Source organism: Dermochelys coriacea, chromosome 6 (assembly GCF_009764565.3).
Source record: "Dermochelys coriacea isolate rDerCor1 chromosome 6, rDerCor1.pri.v4, whole genome shotgun sequence".
Taxonomy (NCBI): Eukaryota; Metazoa; Chordata; order Testudines; family Dermochelyidae; genus Dermochelys; species Dermochelys coriacea.
The window spans coordinates 119,246,105-119,252,786 of record NC_050073.1 but is presented as its reverse complement, the minus strand read 5'-3'; positions in this window follow the sequence as shown (position 1 = coordinate 119,252,786).

The following is a 6,682-nucleotide window of genomic DNA, read 5'->3' as shown; positions in this document are numbered from 1 at the left end:
TTTTCAATGAAATTGCTGCTTTTCCCACCCCTCCAACCAGATGTATTTAGAAATAGTAGCAGAAACTGACACCTGGGGTAACTTTATCATTCAAAATGAAGCTTCCGTGTATATATAAAAAACCTGCTGACATGAGGGCAGTACTTGATAGGCCTTTGACTCTCAGTGTCAGGGGTTAGCAGGAAACAAAGCCTAGGCCAAGCCAGGCTTCAGCAAGAATGAAGGCAGATAAGAAATCCTCCCTCCTCATTCTCAGATTAGCCCTTTAACGAGCCATCCAAAAAACATGCATTCAAAGCAATGATCCTGTAAACTCCAGAATAAGTAGTAAACCATCAGGAATATATAATGTTTCAAGCAGCTGGGTTTTTTTATTCTGATTTTATTGTTATTATTGGGAAGCAATATTTTAACTGTAAAATTCACCTTCTAATCCTTAAGCTGGTGATATGACAGTGTCAAATATGATGGGATTTTGTGATTCTCATTACTGTTATGCATTGTTCTTGACTAGTATTCCATATTAATATTTATAAATGCCATAAAAATAGTTTCTTATGGAAATAGGAGGCCCCAAACCATATTTTTTATATTATTTTCAACATACAAACATTACATCCAATATAGTTGATTACATTTTAGAACAAAAAAGATTTTGCAAACAATCCACTTAATGCTGGTTAGGGTTGTTGTGGGGGTGTTTTTGTGTATATGTGTGCAGAATGAAAAGCTGCAGATACGATCTTTTTACTAGTGTTCGCACAAAGGTATTCAAATTATAAAGAATAAAGGAATGTTGATTGCAATGCAAGAGTGATATCAGACAGACATGAATATACAAACAGGAAGAAAAGTGTGTTTGAATTCCAACAAGTGTATACCTAAAATAGCAAGAAAAGAAACAAAGTCAACAATCAAATGGAGTTTGGTAATTAACCATTGTCTTCTTGGGAGGAATTTGAATAGTTACTGGCCTCCTGGTGATTCTGTTCTTTTCCAGTGTGAATTCTCTTATGAAAGAGAAACATTGGGAATTGGCTGCCTGAGAATAGATAGGTTTCAGAGTAGCAGCCGTGTTAGTCTGTATTCGCAAAAAGAAAAGGAGTACTTGTGGCACCTTAGAGACTAACAAATTTATTAGAGCATAAGCTTTCGTGAGCTACAGCTCACTTCATCGGATGCATTTGGTGGAAAAAACAGAGGAGAGATTTATATACACACACAGAGAACATGAAACAATGGGTTTACTATGATAATACTACTCTGAAACCTGTCATTATGCAAGGCACTGAATTTAGCCATATAGAGTGGAAATCTGTCAACTTCATGAAAAAACTCGTACAGATACAGACAGACATCATCTTCCTCTCCAAATGCAAACAGATGGACATCATACCTAAAGGACTGAAGGTAAAAAATCCATTACAATCTACATACCACACAGACTATGCTGACAGCTTGTGCCACACACTCTCAAAGAAATGCAGAACCACCTGACCAACATCCTCTACAGCAAACAGGGAAAGATTAAGAATGAGCTCTCAAAACTGGATACTCTCATAAAGAACCAACCTTCCACACAAACTTCCTCGTGGCTGGACTTTACAAAAACTAGACAAGCCATTTACAACACACACTTTGCTTCTCTACAAAAGAAAAAGGACACTAAGCTATCTAAACTACTACATGCCACAAGGGGCCACAACAATGGTTCCCGTAACCCACCCAGCAATATTGTTAATCTATCCAACTATACTCTTAGCCCAGCAGAAGAATCTGTCCTATCTCGGGGCCTCTCCTTTTGCCCCTCCACCCCCACGAACATGATACAGTTCTGTGGTGACCTAGAATCCTATTTTTGACGTCTCAGACTCAAGGAATATTTCCAACACACCTCTGACCAACATATTAACCCACAGAGACCTTCCTGCCAACACTACAAAAAGAAGGATTCTGGGTGGACTCCTCCTGAAGGTCGAAACAGCAGCTTGGATTTCTACATAGAGTGCTTCCGCCGACAGGCTGCTTTTCCACAATTTCAGCTCGTGCATCGCTTACCCCATAATCTCAGCCATGCAGAACGCAGTGCCATCCACAGCCTCAGAAACAACTCTGACATCATAATCAAAACGGCTGACAAAGGAGGTGCTGTCGTCGTCATGAATAGGTCGGAGTATGAACAAGAGGCTACTAGGCAGCTCTCCAACACCACTTTCTACAAGCCATTACCCTCTGATCCCACTGAGAGTTACCAAAAGAAACTACAGCATTTGCTCAAGAAACTCCCTGAAAAAGCACAAGAACAAATCCACACAGACACACCCCTAGAACCCCGACCTGGGGTATTCTATCTGCTACCCAAGATCCATAAACCTGGAAATCCTGGATGCCCCATCATCTCAGGCATTGGCACCCTGACAGCAAGATTCTCTGGCTATGTAGACTCCCTCCTCAGGCCCTTCGTTACTAGCACTCCCAGCTATCTTCGAGACACCACTGACTTCCTGAGGAAACTACAGTCCATTGGTGATCTTCCTAAAAACACCATCCTAGCCACTATGGATGTAGAAGCCTCTACACCAACATTCCACACAAAGATGGACTACAAGCCGTCAGGAACAGTATCCCCGATAATGTCACGGCTAACCTGGTGGGTGAACTTTGTGACTTTGTCCTCACTCATAACTATTTCACATTTGGGGACAATGTATACCTTCAAATCAGCGGCACTGCGATGGGTACCCGCATGGCCCCACAGTATGCCAACATTTTTATGGCTGACTTAGAACAACGCTTCCTCAGCTCTCGTCCCCTAATGCCCCTACTCTACTTGTGCTACATTGATGACATCTTCATCATCTGGACCCATGGAAAAGAAGCCCTTGAGGAATTCCACCAAGATTTCAACAATTTCCATCCCACCATCAACCTCAGCCTGGACCAGTCCACACAAGAGATCCACTTCTTGGACACTACGGTGCTAATAAGCGATGGTCACATAAACACCACCCTATATCGGAAGCCTACTGACCGCTATTCCTACCTCCATGCCTCTAGCTTTCATCCAGATCATACCACTCGATCCATTGTCTACAGCCAAGCGCTACGATATAACCGCATTTGCTCTAACCCCTCAGACAGAGACAAACACCTACAAGATCTCTATCATGCATTCCTACAACTACAATACCCACCTGCTGAAGTGAAGAAACAGATTGACAGAGCCAGAAGAGTACCCAGAAGTCACCTACTACAGGACAGGCCCAACAAAGAAAATAACAGAACGCCACTAGCCATCACCTTCAGCCCCCAACTAAAACCTCTCCAACGCATCATCAAGGATCTACAACCTATCCTGAAGGACGACCCGTCACTCTCACAGATCTTGGGAGACAGGCCAGTCCTTGCTTACAGACAGCCCCCCAATCTGAAGCAAATACTCACCAGCAACCACATACCACACAACAGAACCACTAACCCAGGAACCTATCCTTGCAACAAAGCCCGTTGCCAACTCTGTCCACATATCTATTCAGGGGATACCATCATAGGGCCTAATCACATCAACCACACTATCAGAGGCTCCTTCACCTGCGCATCTACCAATGTGATATATGCCATCATGTGCCAGCAATGCCCCTCTGCCATGTACATTGGCCAAACTGGACAGTCTCTACGTAAAAGAATGAATGGACACAAATCAGACATCAAGAATTATAACATTCAAAAACCAGTTGGAGAACACTTCAATCTCTCTGGTCACTCGATTACAGAGCTAAGAGTAGCTATCCTTCAACAAAAAAGCTTCAAAACCAGACTCCAACGAGAGACTGCTGAATTGGAATTCATTTGCAAACTGGATACAATTAACTTAGGCTTGAATAGAGACTGGGAATGGATGAGTCATTACACAAAGTAAAACTATTTCCCCATGTTATTTCTCCCCCCCACCCCACCCCCCACTGTTCCTCTGATATTCTTGTTAACTGCTGGAATTAGCCTACCTTGCTTGTCACCATGAGTGGTTTTCCCCCCCCCCCCCCCCCCCCCCCGCTGCTGGTGATGGCTTATCTTAAGTGATCACTCTCCTTACAGTGTGTATGATAAACCCATTGTTTCATGTTCTCTGTGTGTGTATATAAATCTCTCCTCTGTTTTTTCCACCAAATGCATCCGATGAAGTGAGCTGTAGCTCACGAAAGCTTATGCTCTAATAAATTTGTTAGTCTCTAAGGTGCCACAAGTACTGCTTTTCTTTTTGAGAATAGATATATTATTAATAGACAATAGCCGTGTTTTATAAAGAGGAAGGATGGTTCAGTAGTTAGGGTGGTAGCATGGGTCTTGGGAGACCGGCGTTCAATTCCTTTTTCCACCATAGATTTCCTGTGAGATCTTGGACAAGTTGCTTAGCCTCTGTGTGACTCAGTTCCCTGCTTCTAACATGAGGGTGGTAATGCTGCCCTAACTGGTGCTGTGAGGAGAAAGACTAATGATTGTGAGATGCTCAGATACTGCAGGGATGGGGTCCAGATGCGGATCATCAGTAACATAGAAGGAAGTCAAATCTGTGAAATCATTACTCAAGTATTCTGCTGAAACAATAGCTTTGATCCATTTTTTGGAGGGGGAAAACCAGAGTGAAGTTTTTCTTGAAGCAGACAGTGTCAGAGTTGGACACGTTCCCTTCCCCTTTCTCCTTCAGAAAATAAATGTTTGGAAGATGGTACCTGAAATAGGTTTCTGTGAGGATATATTAGCTGTCCCTTGCGTGCACACCCTAGGTTGGTGCTGAGGGTTGCCATGAAGGAGCATGCTGGATTGGCCACGTAGTTTCTGATTACCCTGATTTTGGCATCTTGTGACTGCAGGACAGAGCATGCCAGAATGGTGTCATGGGGTTGCCTATGGCTAGCCAACTGAGCGTGCTAGATTGGCATGATAGGTTTGTCGTGTGCACACTGGTTCGGAGGTGTAGTGTTGGACTGAGCACGCTGGACTGGGGTTGTAGGGTTGTTGGTGGGTGCTGGGCTGCTGGCATTCAGTTGTTTCAAGAGTGTGGTTATGCATTTATTTAAACAAGTGCCTCAAACATTACATGCAAACACAGGAAGATAAAAGGGTGAAACCCTGGGCTCTTCCCAACCTTCATCGTTAGTTTAGTTGGGAGTTTGTACTGAGCTAAAAGGAAATGGATGTCTTGGCTTCGCATGGCTCCATAGAAATCAAAACTGCCTGTAACCCAGCTCCAAAGAAACACAGGTCTAGAAAGACTGTGATGATGGCAATGATCATTTGACCCAAGCTGTGACCATGTCCAGAAAACACCTGTATTGTGTGAAGCAAAAGACTACATGTACTAGTGATGGATGAACTTCCGAAAATTGCCTTGGACTCAGATAATCACCCCAAAATGTGGGTGCTTCCCAGAGCCTGTGGTGGCTCCCATCTCCTTGACCTCATCCCTCCTAGCACAGGACACTGTCTCTTCTTCCAGGGCCCTCTGCCTTCTGTGAAGGATCTTCACAGATGCTTCCTTCCAGTTCCAGGCCTGTGGGAAAACTTTCTCCCCCTTTCTTTATGGATTTGGGTGTGTTGACTCCTCCTAACTCAGCAATACCCAACACCCACTTGCCTGAGTCCTGCAGATCTCTTTCTTCAAAAACATACAGCTAGCTGAGGTTTCCCTACAGCTGGCATCCCAGAGTGCAGTGTGTGTGCATGTACACAGTCTGAAAGTTTCATCTTCACATGGCAACCTCTAATTTTGCAGGGATGGAGGCTAGGGGATCTTGTGACCTACAAGCAAGCTGTGTGTTCTGGAGTGTATATTGTGAAGGAAACCCCAAATTGCCTTTGTAAGGCACAGGTGAGCATGTGTTGCGGTCTCCCTCTGTGCCCAAGGCACAGAGGATATGAGCTTGTTACAGCCTTATCTAGGGAAGTGTCTCTTTACCTCACACTGATGCCATGCATGCTTTCAGCTCTGGAGGTGGCCAGCGAAACCCCTGGTGTATCTGCCAGCTGTCACACCTTTACACGTTGAAAGGTTGAGACCACAATAGTATCTCTCATGCCTGCAGAGAGTGAAGAGGACACATGGGTTTCTCCCCAAATCCCAAGCCTGCCTCCCCCCCCCTTCAGATGGGAAAGGAGGTTTGTGATGTCCAGTGGCTGGACCTCTCAGCTGAAGTGGGAGGAGACAGCAGGACAGTCAAGCTTCTACCTAAAGGAGAAAGACCCTGCATAAGAGAGTGAAACCAGGCCCCCTCCACTCGGTTTGAGAGGCCTGCCACTGCCGGGAAAGGAATTGGGGGAGGAGGTTGCTCTGAGTTCAGCTGAGTGTGCTGGGGAAGTTTTGCTTTTTTACAAAATGGGAAGAAAAAAAATCCCCAAACCCTCCAATCTGGGGTTTCGATTTTTGCAAAAAATCCTTTGCAGGCCAGTAATCATCATCATAAACCTGAATGGTTTCCATGCAGCATGTCTGTGTGGGTTCCAAATGAGCGTCTGGGGAGAATCCCAATAACCCCCAGTCATGAAAATCCACTCTCAGACTGCAGTACAGCCGTGACTGTCACTGGAGATACTGGACCAGTTCAGTGCTGGAGGAGCATGGCTGTATTACCAGATATTAGCCAACATGAGCCTATTTCGGGTCACAGCGGATCTCAGATAAGTG